Below are 13,889 nucleotides of genomic sequence, written 5' to 3'. Positions count from 1 at the left end.
TTTTAGGTCAGCAATTCTTAAACTACTTTCTACTTAGGACTGAGCAAATAGATAAATAAATATATTGTGGTTAATAAGAGTCAACTTTTTTTTTTTTAAAGATTTCATTTATTTATTTGAGAGAGAGACATCGGGGAAGGGCAGAGGGAGAGGGAGAAGCAGGCTCCCTGCTGAGCAGGGAGCCCCACGCAGACCAATGCCAGGCCCTCGGGATCATGACCTGAAGGCAGACGCTTAGCCACCCAGGCATCCCAAGAGTCAACTTTTTCATTGTCAGAGAAAGGAGTTACCAAAAAATAAAAGGAAATGGAGAAGGCTGGAATAAACCCCCTGGTGTTAAACTGGAATTAGAGATAGCATATGAAGCAATGGATTATCCGTATACTCATACAGATAGATATGGATTCGTGTGTGTGTGTACAGATATATATACTTCATAGCTGAGAGTACCTAGAAGCAATGAGTATATCTAATCTTGGTTTCTTTTTTTTTTTTTTTTTAAGATTTTATTTATTTATTTGACAGAGAGACAGCGAGAGCAGGAACACAAGCAGGGGGAGTGGGAGAGGGAGAAGCAGGCTTCCTGCCGAGCAGGGAGCCCGATGTGGGACTCGATCCCAGGACCCTGGGATCATGACCTGAGCTGAAGGCAGATGCTTAACGACTGAGCCACCCAGGCGCCCTTGGTTTCTTTTTTTTTTTTAAGATTTTATTTATTTATTTGACAGAGAGAGACACAGCAGAGAGAGGGAACACAAGCAGGGGGAGTGGGCAGAGGGAGAAGCAGGCTTCCCATTGAGCAGGGAGCCCAACACGGGGCTCGATCCCAGGACCCCGGGATCATGACCTGAGCCGAAGGCAGACGCAAAATGACTGAGCCACCCAGGCGTCCCCTAATCTTGGTTTCTAAATATCATTTTCTACTAAAAGGAGCCAGTGTCCCCTAGGAAATGTACATGTTCCAGAACTGGGGCTGGGAAAGTATAAACAGAGTTAGGGGTCCTTGGGGGGGGGGAGAATAAAAAACCAGACACACAGCATTCTTGATATAAGAAAAGTCATTTTAGGCCTCTGGCCATCTTGTGAAAGAATGTTAAGAACAAACGGCCACTATCAGGCCAGGAGGCAACCTAATCATACCAGGAACGACAAATCAGCAGTAAAATTCACGGAGCTGACTCAAAAGTGAAGACTGACCTGATGTACATTCTTGAATTATATCTGCAGGATCTAAACCCCCTTGAACACTCAGATACCAGACCAATTGGGGCCAGACAATTGATGTTGCTGTCCTTTGCTGGCGCTCATGACTTTGACACGGAGTCAGTCATTTTAAGATGACTTTTGCCTCTGTTCATGCTGTATTCCCCATTGTACAAGACCCTTTGTTAATATATATGCACCCTTAGCTTAAAACTTCCCCAATTCTTTTGTTCAGGGAGACACTGCTTTAGGGAAGATCCCCGGTGTCCTCCCTCACTTAGCGCAAGAAAAACTCTTCCTATTCTTCGGCTGGTTTTGTCTTTTGTTTTTGTTTTTGTTTTTTTTTAAAGGTTTTATTTATTTGACAGAGAGAAAGACAGCCAGAGAGGGAACACAAGCAGGGGGAGTGGGAGAGGGAGAAGCAGGCTTCCCGTGGAGCAGGGAGCCTGATGCGGGGCTCGATCCCAGGACTCTGGGATCATGACCTGAGCCGAAGGCAGACGCTTAACTACTGAGCCACCCAGGTGCCCTTGGTTTTGTCTTTTTGATCGACACCCATCAAGAGATAAACCCAGTTTTGGGTAACAAAAGTACAATATCAGCTTGGAACATCTCATGGTGCCAGAAAATATGGCAGTACTAAAAAAAATAATAAAGGGGACACATTGAAAGTATACAGGAGTCAACTTAAAGGAGTTCCCAATGGCCAAATCTGGGGTAATCTGAGCAAAGACATAGTGACAGTAATGAATTGTAACCTACAGAACTAAAAAAAATAAAATAAAAAACAATCCAATTTATATATACATAATTTAGTAAATAAGTGGGGGAGAAGGAAAATCTCCTAACAGTAGGATCCTATTTAATAAATGTAGAAGGAAGGATGGAAATTTAAAAACCACCATTTGGCAAATAGCCTGTAATAACATTTTCAGGCAAAAATTATCAATGAATGTTAAGATTTGCAGGTGGAAGTAAGATGAGAAGCTTAAGGTATTTCTGCACAAGACACATGTTAATTACAATGGGAAAAATAGTGACTTTGCAGTGGAGAAATTGGACAGACACCACTTTAACCAAGTGATTAAAGTTACCACTAATAATGAGGCAAATTGACCTCTTGTTTCCTGATATGATGTACTGAGAAAAACACATCACTTTTGGGATATTCTTGTCCCAAAAGCATACTCTGAATTTAATCACAAGGAAGCATCAGACAACCTCAAATTGGGGAACATTCTACAATGCAGAATTTACAAAATAAATGGCCAGTACTCTTTACAAGTGTCAAGGTCAAGTAAGACAAATAAAGACCGGGGAACCATGCCAGATCAAAGAAGACTAAGAAGACTTACTAACTGCAACATATGATCCTGGATTGGATCCTCGTGCAGAAAAAGGACACTAAGGGACATTGATGAAATCTGAATAAAGTTTGTAGATTAGTTAGTAGTAGTGTATCAATGTTAATCTCCTGGTTTTGATCATGTACTGTGATTATGTAAAATGGAAACATAACCATAAAATGGTAAAATGGGGAAACAGGTTAAGAATATATGGGAATTCTGGGGTGTTTGGCTGGCTCAGTCAGTGGAGTGTGCAACTCTTGATTCTGGGTTTGTGAGTTCGAGGCCCATGCTGGGTATAGAGATTACTTAAAAATAAAATCTTAAAAAAAAAAGTATATGGGAATTCTATTTTTGCAAGAGTTTTAAGTCTAAAACTAATTCAAAATGAAAAGTTAAAAAAATCTTTTTTTTTTTTAAAGGCTCTTTTTTTTTTTTTTAAGATTTTATTTATTTATTTATTTGAGAGAGAGAGAAACAGCATGAGAGGGGAGAGGTCAGAGGGAGAAGCAGTCTCCCTGCTGAGCTGGGAGCCTGATGTGGGACTTGATCCCAGGACTCTGGGATCATGACCTGAGCCGAAGGCAGTTGCTCAACCCACTGAGCCACCCAGGCGCCCAAAATAATCTTTTTTTTAAAAAAGATTTTATTTATTTGAGAGAGAGAATGAGAGAGAGAGAGAGAGAGCACGAGGGGGAGAGGGTCAGAGGGAGAAGCAGACTCCCTGCTGAGCAGGGAGCCCGATGAGGGACTCGATCCCAGACTCCAGGATCATGACCTGAGCCGAAGGCAGTCGCTTAACCAACTGAGTCACCCAGGTGCCCCGAAAAGTTAAAAAAATTTTAATGAACATTAGGTGTGCAGGAAGCAGGGGGTATATGGACCTTTCAGTTCACCTAAAGGGCTCTCAATAATTTACTCCAATGGCAATGTACTGGAGACCAGGTCCTTTGGGGGAGGAGAAGTTAGGCAAGAAGTTTCAGAAAAAGAAAAGAAAAGCACATCATGAAAAACAAGAAGGGTCTCAGGGAAAGAAGAAAAACTGATGCATCTTGAGCTTAGCTTTTCGATGTTCAATAACAATTCTTTCCTTTTCCTCTCAACATCTTCTTGGAGAAGACTTTTAAAAAAAGGAATTGTGAGTAAGCAGAACATTTTGATCTCCACACAGGAGACAGAAATCAGAGAAGACTGGACATCGTGTCCAATCCCAGTGTCACAGATAAAGGTTGAGGCTATCACTGTCCAGGGCCACAGTCTGTTCTAACTTCACAGGTTCTGCAAAGGTCAGTATACTGGAGTCACAGGCACCTCACATCAGCACACTTGGTGGGACACAAATGATCAGTGTCACACAAACACAACCACACATCCACTCTTGAAACACAGAAGGACACAACCACACAATCACAGACACCTCCAGGCCCTTATACACAGTCACAATCTCACACCCACTAAAAAGACATACACAGTTACTCAATTTTACTCACCACGATGATACGCAAAGTTACTCTCATATAATCACAGCCTTTCCAAACCAATACCCACAACTGTCTCACACAATCACAATCACATACCCACTTGGGGGACACACATAATCACTGGCACTCCAGCCCACCACCCAACACCAACCAGTCATAATTGAACATTGACTCTGAGACAGTCACACTCACACAGGCAAAGAAAGACACGTTACACTTACAAACACAGCACCACACACAGCCACCGTTTCACAGACACACTCCACGGGACACAAGAGGGATACACACGCATCGTCACCACACAGTCACAGACACACAACTGCACACAATACCACACGTGGCTATAATATTGTGCAACCCAAACCATACGCTCACCTTGGAGACATAGAATCATAACCGCACAGACACCCGCACCCCCAAGAACAAGGCGTACAGTCACACATACACAACAGAGACACAAGCAGTTATCACCCACAGTAGCAAGGACCCCACACCCCAACACACAGTATCACACATGGTTACACAAACACAACCAGACTTACGCCCTGGAGCCAGGCGGCCACAACCGCACACTCAGTCACCCACACCTGGTCACGCAGCCACAAAGACTCATTCACAACCCGGCATCCTCAGCCGGCTCCCGCCAGCGCTCACAGACCGGAGGCTCTGGACACGCCCCGTCCCCGCCCCGGACTCCCAGACCCCTCACCTTCTGCCTCCCCTTGGTCGCGTCCGGGTCCCTGTGGAGCTAACGATCTCGCCACGACGTCAAGAAAGACGTAACGTCGAGCCACTGTGGCCTCTGGGAAACGTAGTCCAGAGCCAGACCAGAGACAGCTAAGATGGCGTCCTCGTACCTCAGAGCCTGAGTTTGGCCGTTTGACACTGCGCCTGGGGGAGCTTCAAAGACGTAGTCCCTGCTCCAAACCTCCCACCAGGCTTGAGCTGATTTTCTTCTAAAGCAGGACGACTCACCCTGAGAGCCCCATAATCACTGGAAGTGGCAGCCAAGTTCGTGTGGGACAGAGTGCTGACCAGCAAAGCCTTAAGGGAAATGTAGTTCAAGGCCGGAAAAGCGGCGTTGCTGTTGACAGAAGGTAATCAAATACAAGCCTGGGCCTGGCCACGGTGACCGTGCGGGCCGCGTCGCGGAGACTTCTGGGAGTGCTCGCTCGCCCTCGGAGTGCGCAGGCGCAGCGCGCCGAGTGGACATTTTGGTCTTTGTCCGCGGGTCAGTCCGGCCCCTGGGTCCACGTGGCGCGAAAGTAGGAGGTGGGATGTGGGCGTCTTGGGCCGGTCGGGTCGGGGAGGTTGAAGGGGAGGATTCTGGATCTGTTGGGGCGCGGCGCGAGGATGAAGAGTGGGTTTAAGAGCTTCTGGCCTACATGTGGGGTGGGGGTGGGGGTTTCTGAGGAGGGTTCCAGCGTGTGTGACCCTGAGTTTGTCCGTAAGTTTGACTGGTTGTCGGGATTATTGAGTGAGAAACTGGGTGCAGGATTGTGTATGGCTGCATCTGAGAGGGAGATGTAGGAGACTAGCACTGAGGTAATAATATCTGAGCCGCACTTCGCTTGTCGAAAGTGCTGATAATAACGGTGCCATCTTCGTGGAGTGTTTTTTATTTGAAGGGGGGGAAAAGCTAAGTGAGAACTGATTTAAAAGTGAATTTTTATATAAAAACACATTTACTTTTAATTGGAGTAGAATGCAGATCACCGTGGTTTCTTCTTTTTTAAGCAAGCAAGACTATTTCGAAGGCACTTTTTGTTCGTGGGGGAGCTTGAGACGATCTCAAATCTCCTGATCTTCAGGGTATTTTAATAGGGCTGCTGTTAAGTCCTAGATTAAATGCCGACGTTGCACTTTGAGCAACAGCGTCATATAGCACAGAAAGCCCAGGATTAGAGTCAAGGGTTTGGAGTTCCAGGTTAGGTACGGTTATCTTCGTTCTTTGAAGAAAATTTAGTTGTTGGCAATGTTTATTTACTAGTCTGACCTAGTTTCTAGGTGTCTGACTCCTAAATGAATCGAGGTGTTTCCAAGTTGAATGGATTTTGTGAAGTAATAAAGACCGTTACTCCTTCTACAAAGATGATTTTTTTAAGGAATCCCCACAGTCATCCCTAACAGAATTTTAAATAATAAGAGTTAAAGTAATTGGGTGCCAATTTAATATTTACAAATCAACAGTCTCCAAATAAACAACAGCCAGAACACATAATAGAAGAGAACTATTTACAGTAACAATAAAAAAAGGAGAAACAGTATGCAAAATTATTAGAAAAGAACTTTAAAAAAAAAGTGCTGAGAGGAATAATATATTAATTAGATACACCATGTTTTTAATAGGAAGACGTCATAAAGCGTGTGCAAATTTAAATAAATTTAATAATTCAATGTGATCGTAATAAAAGTATCTACAATTTTTGGGGGGGAGTGGGGGAATTAGATAAACTGACTATGCACCTCATATGGAGAAATAAACTAGAATAGCCAGTAAAACTCTGAAAAAGAAAAGCAGTTGGCTGTGGGGAGGTGGGAGCCCAGCGCTAATGTTTTTTTTGTTTGTTTTGTTTTTTGTTTTTCAATTCCAGTATAGTTAACATACAGCATTGTATGTTTCAGGTGTACAATATAGTAATGTAACAACTGTATATATTATTCAGTGCTCATCAAGACAAGTGTACTCTTAATCCCTTTCAGTTGTTTCACCCATCCCCCTACCCACCCACTTCCCCTCTGGTAACCATCTGTTTGTTCGCTGTAGTTAAGAGTCTGTTTTTTTGGTTTGTGTCTTTTTTTTTTTCCTTTGTTCGTTTGTTTTGTTTCTTAAATTCCACATCAGTGTAATCATATGGTATTTGTCTTTGACTTATTTAGTTTAAGATTATGCTCTCTAGATCCATCCATCTAGTGGTAATGTATTTTAAAATATAAATCCTTAGAAATTAAAATCGTATTGGTGTTAGCATGAAGCAGGCAACATCTATAATTACAAATGTATTTTCTTTTTGGCATGACTGTTTCACATCTGGAAATTAATCCTACAAATGTACCTGCATTTGCATGAAATGATGTAGGTATGAAGTTGCTCATTGCAGGTATAGGTAAAGATTAGCCATCACTGGGAGATTCATTTAATAAAATTAGGTCCATCTATACAACAGAATAATACACAAGTGTACAAAAGAATGAGGAGGAAGCTGTTTGTATATTGACACTGAAATAATTCTAAAATGTATTGTTCAGTGAAAACAAGATGCCAAATGTATGGTATGCTTCATTTGAAGTAAGAAGAGGCAGAAATAATATATGTTTGTATTTGTTTCCATTAGAAAACTCAAAAGATAGGCAAGAAACTAATAAAAGTGGCTATCTCTGTTTGGGGTGGTGGTACCGGGATAGGTAGGGCAAAGGCAAATAGCTTTTTTTTTTTTTTTTTAAGATTTTATTTATTTGAGAGAGAATGATTCACGCGTGGGGGTTGGGGGGCAGAGGGAGAGGGAGAAGCAGATTTCCTGCTGAGCACGGAGCTCGGGGGGGGGGGGGGCTCCATCCCAGCACCCTAGGATCATGACCTGAGCCACCCAGGTGCCTGGGCAAATAACTTTTTATGTTGGTTTTCTAAGTATATGAATTTAGTATTTAAAAGTTAAAGTTTTGTTTTGTTTTGTTTTTTTATTTGTTTTTAAGGAGGACATAGGCCATGGAGCCAGACTGCCGTTAACTCAGAAGTCTGCCACTTTGTACCTTGATGTACTTAAACCTATGCCTGTTTATTTACTAATAGAAAATAATAGTATCTATTCATGGGGTGGTTGGTTGTGCAGATTAAGTAAGGAGTTCTAAGTTCTAAAAAATAGTGCCTGGTATGTAGTAAGTACTCGATAAATGATAAATAGCAGTATTATTACTATCTGCAAAATAATAGTTCTTTAGAAATAGTACAGCCATTTGTACTATTTCTGGTAGATATTTCTGAAAGATTCAGATATATAGATGTTCTTTTTTTATTTCCATGTTTAAACTTTTTTTTTTTTTGACATTTCCTTTTATAACTGGAATGAGGAAGTTAAGATTTCTGTGTTCAAGTTACATTCATCTTTAGAAACCCATCATTATCTTTTTCATGAAAATGTTCTTTGATTTCTGTGGTTACTTTCTCATGGTTGTAATTCAGAACCTCTGATCATGTTTTTTAAAAATCCCAATTGTGACTTACTTTTGGCCAGAGTACATCAGAGATGATCTTCAAATTGCATAACATCAGGAGAGACATATCATTAGTGGTTATATTTTTCCCTTTTTGACCAAAATGAAATCTTTATGATTTACTTTGGTACCATATGAATGTTCATTCCCCATTGATTTAATGGATGGTTTCAACACTGATAAATAATCCTTGGCTAAATCAGCTTCTTTAAGGGTTGGAAAGTGGTGATTTCCTAGTTTTTAAAATTCCTTTTACATTTATTTGATTGCAAACCTCAAATTGTTTCAAATTTTTCTGACTTGTAAGCATCATTATAAAGTTGTGTTCTAGTAACTAAAACTAGTTTTCTTTCTGATACTCATATTACCACAGTTTTAGTTGGTAGACATTCCTCCAGTCTGACTCCTAGTTCATTTTGACTTGCTGCCATTTAATTTGAAAACCTTCTTGCACTCCAGGCCCATTTTCTACCTTCCCTCTTAGCCTTCGAATTTGCCATTTCTCCCAAGGAGCTCTGGTTCCTTTTATTAGAGAATGGTATTAGAGCCCAAGATCTGGGTGCTGACGTTCTCATTGCTGCAGCAGTAATTTTGTTTCAAGGCATTTTGGTGATAGAGCTAGAAAATCCATTTTTAAAAATCATGAGTTCATATAAGTATTTCTAATTCAATTTAAATTTATGATATTTTTATCTAATAATTAGCTCCTAATTGTATTTCATAGTAAAAATTTTGAAACATGTTAACATAAAAGCTTATTTTCTTTGTTTTATCTTTCAATATAAGGAAAGTGGTTTCACAGTAACATTACTGGTATTAACAGTAACCATGAGCATACTTTATCACATGAAATATTTCTTTGTAGCTATTTTGTCCCTAGAATGCATCCTACTAAAGATGTACAGTCAATTCTCTGTTCTAAAGTCTAAATCCTTTCTTTGGGGAACTTTGTTACTCAAGTTAATGTATAGTTGGGTTCATTTGTTTCAATTTGTTTTCAAGTTCAGGGACTGCTTTTTAAAAAATGAATTTGATTACTTAAAGACTAACTAATGGGGGCACCTGGCTGGCTCAGTTGGTAGAGCATGCAGGTCTTTATCTTGGGGTTGTGAGTTCAAGTCCCACATTGAGTATCGCGATTACTTTTAAAAAATTTAAAAATCTTAAAAAAAACAAACAAAAAAATTAAAAGAAACTATATATTTATGTGATACAACAACAAAAGAAATACAACTCACAGTGATAACATCTCATTCTGCTTCCCTCACCCATCACATTCTTTGTCCCAGCCAAGTATAGTTTCTTCCATGTGTCCTGGAGATCTCTTTAATCATTATTTTTTTTTTTTTTCTTTTTAACTGCTGTATAAATAAGATGCCATTGTGTGTGTTTACCATAGTTGATTCAGTTGTTGGACATCTGTTGTTGGACATTTGGGTTGTTTTCAATCTTTTGCTGTTACTAATTGCAGTAATGAATAATTTTTTACCTGTGTCATTTTGGACTTATGCAGGAGGATCTCTAGATTGCCGTAAGTGGAATTGCCCATATAGCTAGGTACTTAACACTCTACTAGCAATGTACAAGAGCACCTTCTCTGCTAGAACCTTACCATTAGAGTATAGTGTTATTATTTTATTTTTTGCCAAAGGCATAAGTGAAAATTGGTATCTCAGTGTAGTGTTATTTACATCTCTTATAAGGGAGGTTGATTATCTTCCATATGTTTAAGGGCTTCATGTATTTATCTGGGAACTGTCTGTTCATATCCTTCTCATTTTTCTGTGGGGGGTCCCATTTTCTTCTAGTAGCTGTACATTAGAAAAGTTAGCCCTATATGAAATGAGTTGCAGTTTTATTTTCAAGTTTAAAAAATTTGTTTTGGTGTTCATTTTTCTTTTTTTAATTTTTTATATTTAACATTTGTTTAAAGATTTTATTTTTAAGTAATGTCTGCACCCAATGTGCGGCTTGAACTCACAACCTGGAGATTAAGAGTTGCATGCTCTTCTGACTGAGCCAGCCAGGCACCCCTCTTTTTTAAAAATTCTGTTGAATCAGGAGGGTTTTGTGGTTTTTTTTCATGTAGTTAGATTTATCAATCATTTATAGTCAAAGCCTTCACCAGTGCTTTCAAATCTTATAATTTTTATAGGGTTTCATTTTTATATTTATATGTTAGTCCATTTAGAGTTTATCCTGTTGTATATTAGGCATGCATCCTCTTTTTCCAGTTGGCTACCCAATTCTTCCAACTCCATTTATTAAAAGTTCTTAAGTTTACTATTTTATTTATTTGTTTTTAAGTTTATTTTAAAGTTCCATTTTGATCATATAATAAATTCTCACACATATTGGTCTATTTCTGGACTTCATAGTCTCATCCATCTTCCAGCCTGTATTCATATACCAATATTTATCTTTTTATTATTGAATCTTTATAATTTTGGTGTAACTAGTCTGTTATTGCTTGTTCTTTTCAGAGTTTCCTAGCTATTCTTCTTTCTTTTTCAAGATTTTATTTATTTGAGAGAGAACGCGCACGCATACACGTATGTACGTGCTTCCAGAGGGTGGGAGGGGGAGAGAATCTCAAGCAGACTCCCTGCTGTGTGCGGAGCCCAGTCTCAGGACCCTGAGATCATGACCTGAGCCAAAATCAAAAGTCAGACACTCAACTGACTGAGCCACCCAGGCACCCCCTTGCTTATTTATTTTTCTTTTTTTTTTTTTTAAAGATTTTATTTATTTATTTGACAGAGAAAGAGAGAGAGCACAAGTAGGCAGAGAGGCAGGCAGAGGGAGAGGGAGAAGTAGGCTCTCCGCTGAGCAAGGAGCCTGATGCGGGGCTCGATCCCAGGACCCTGGGATCATGACCTGAGCCGAAGGCAGCCACTTAACCGACTAAGCCACCCAGGCGCCCCGCTTACTTATTTTTCTATATAAACTTTAGAATTAACTTGTCTAGTTCTCGGGGGGAAAAGCTTATTTTTATTGGTATCGCACGAAATTTATACAATAACTTAGGAGAAAGGGACATTAGATCTTTATGATGTTAAATACTGTCCATGTACATGATATGTATTTTATTTATATGTTCCAGTTTCCTTTTGGGTCCTCTGGAGTGTTTAAATTTTTTTTCATAACAGGTTTTAGACCTTCTTACTAAGTTTATTTCTAGGTACTTTATTTTTTCTATTGCTGTTTTACAACAATGTCATTTGTCGTGGTATATGGGAAAGTTGATTATCTATAAATTAATTTTATTTCCAGCTTAATTTACCGAATTATTGCTTATAATTATATAATACTTGAGACAGCATCCTTAATTTTATTAGAATGTAATAGAAGCTCCTCCAGTGTTTGTTTTTGCATTGGATAAGATGTTGGCTTCTGTGGTCAGATATAGATTATGATTACCTATATATACATTACCCATGCTGCCTGCAACTCTGGGGATGTGAGTAGAAACAAAAAGTTTAAGGCTGAAGCTACTGCTATGCCTCAGATGAAACAACCAGGAAAGATCACATTAATCAAGGAAAACAAAAATCCCCCCAAACTCTAATACTGCAGTCTTTAAAAAAAAAAATCAGGCAAAACAAAATAAGATGTCCATCCTTTTTTTTTTTTTTTAAGATTTTATTTATTTATTTGAGAGAGAATGAGAGAGAGAGCACATGAGAGGGGGGAGGGTCAGAGGGAGAAGCAGACTCCCCGCCGAGCAGGGAGCCTGATGCGGGACTCGATCCAGGGACTCCAGGATCATGACCTGAGCCGAAGGCAGTCGCCTAACCAACTGAGCCACCCAGGTGCCCCATCCTTTTTTTTTTAAGATTTTATTTCTAAGTAATCTCTACACCCAGCATGGGGCTCGAACTCAGAACCTCAAAATCAGGAGTCACATGCTCTATGGACTGAGCTAGCCAGGCACCCCAAGATGTCTATTCTTACTTTCTTTTCATTCCCTCCTTTTGAGTGACCTTCTCTTCACCTAGTTTCTCTATCATTGTATTCTTTTTTTATTTTTTGTAATTTCAAGTTTTTATTGAAATTCCAGTTAACATATAATGTAATATTAGTTTCAGAAGTAGAATTTAGTGATTCATCACTTAACCTATAACACCCAGTGCACATCACAACAGATGCCCTCCTTAATACCCATTTAACCCGTTCCCTCACCCACCTCCCCTCCAGTGACCCTCAGTTTATTCTCTATAGTTAAGAGTCTGTTTTTATCATTGTGTTCTTTATATAGCTTTGCTTGCTTCTTAAAGTTCTAAAAATTGTTTTCATTTTTTTCTTTGTTGCAGTATTTTTCATGTGAGTTTACTCAGCTGTTTGAAAGTTACGCTGTTTGCTTTCACTTTTTCTTGTAGTATCTTTGTATGGATACAGACAAATTATTTTGTTTACTCATGTTTGCATGAGATAGATTTTTTTTGAGACCATTACCAGGAAAAAGGAAACATAATAGCATTCTGTGCTTCAGAGTTTATGTGCCTCTTCTAGTGTTTAAAGCAAATGAGTTCCTCACCCTAATCTGGTTGAAGCCGACTTCTATCTCCCATCTCCCTGTTTTCCCATAATTCTTCACAGTACTTGCCTTCCAGAATGATAAATTCACTTTTAGAAGTTACTAAATCTGGGGACACCCTACTCCCAAGTACTTTTTAAGCATACTCCTGCTTTCCCCGCAGTCCTTTTTTGTTTAATCTAGGTCTTGTTTTATTAGATCCCTTTAGGGTGAGGCCTACTCATTCAGTAAAGAAATATTAGCTGCACAAATCTGAGCTTCTTAAGTTCTTAGAATCCCTCAAAGCATTCCCAGTTCTTCCTAGGCTTCTTTGCAACTTCCTGTTTAGGCCACTTGTGGGTCTGCCTTTGGTACATGGAGTTTGGGAGGGGTTTTTGGTTCTAGTTTTGTTGTTCATTATTAGACTCAGTTGCAGCAGTTCTCACACACTGTCATTCTGAGAATGAATATTTGCTAATTATTTCTGAGATCTGTTATTTCAAAGACTGTTCACCATTCTGTAGTCTTTCTTGCTGTGCCTGCCATACTGTTGTGGTCCCTACACCATATCTACTATTTTGGGTGTTTGGGGCTACACTTAATATAATTTAGAGTGAACGTATTCTCTCTGCTAGTTTTACAAAAGATAATAGAGTGTGTATTGGCTGCCCACCACCCCCATTATTCTTGATATTTTGTATAGTTTTCAGAAGAAGTACTTGAAAGATTCAAAACTAAGCAGCCACCATGCTCCTTTGAAACCTTTCCTTGCCTCTTTGACTGTTGGGTGTTCCTAGGATTCTGTCCTTGATTATCTTCTACATATACTGTGTATATTCTCTAAGCAGTCACAGTCACATTCCACCTATGTCTTCAGCAGCACTGATATTCTCACAGCTGATAAATTCCCATTTCCTTCCTGGGCTTCCTAGGCCTATTCTGAGCTCCTTACGTATATGCGCAGTTGCCTGCATGTTACTCAGAAACCTGACACTCTGGATGTCCAGAATATCAAACTTGATCTCCTTTCCCCTGCAGATTGTCTTCAGCCAACTCATTCTCCCCTATTTCTGTGTACGTTACTGTTTAAATTATGTTCTAAGCCCTCCATCTCTGCCACACCCCAGCACA

General features: G+C 39.7%; 2 protein-coding genes across 7 annotated transcripts in view; one reads left to right on the top strand and one right to left on the bottom strand.

Annotated features, from left to right (window-relative positions):
* ZNF565 (zinc finger protein 565) overlaps window positions 1-5,134 on the bottom strand; it is a 36,979-nt gene extending 31,845 nt beyond the window's left edge. For all 3 annotated transcript variants that reach the window (XM_035023730.1, XM_035023734.1, XM_035023735.1), the window contains exon 1: window positions 4,740-5,134. The gene's annotated coding sequence lies outside the window, so the exon portion shown is untranslated. The remainder of the gene's footprint in view (window positions 1-4,739) is intronic.
* Window positions 5,135-5,203: 69 nt separating this feature from the next.
* The window catches only part of ZNF146 (zinc finger protein 146), a 47,649-nt gene continuing 38,963 nt past the window's right edge, over window positions 5,204-13,889 (top strand). For all 4 annotated transcript variants that reach the window (XR_004682579.1, XR_004682578.1, XM_035023795.1 and 1 more), the window contains exon 1: window positions 5,204-5,302. The gene's annotated coding sequence lies outside the window, so the exon portion shown is untranslated. The remainder of the gene's footprint in view (window positions 5,303-13,889) is intronic.

The sequence above is a fragment of the Mirounga leonina genome, unplaced genomic scaffold (genome assembly GCF_011800145.1).
Source record: "Mirounga leonina isolate KUSES-001 unplaced genomic scaffold, KU_Mleo_1.0 Mir_177, whole genome shotgun sequence".
Lineage (NCBI taxonomy): Eukaryota > Metazoa > Chordata > Mammalia > Carnivora > Phocidae > Mirounga > Mirounga leonina.
This window is presented reverse-complemented; position numbering and strand designations above follow the sequence as displayed.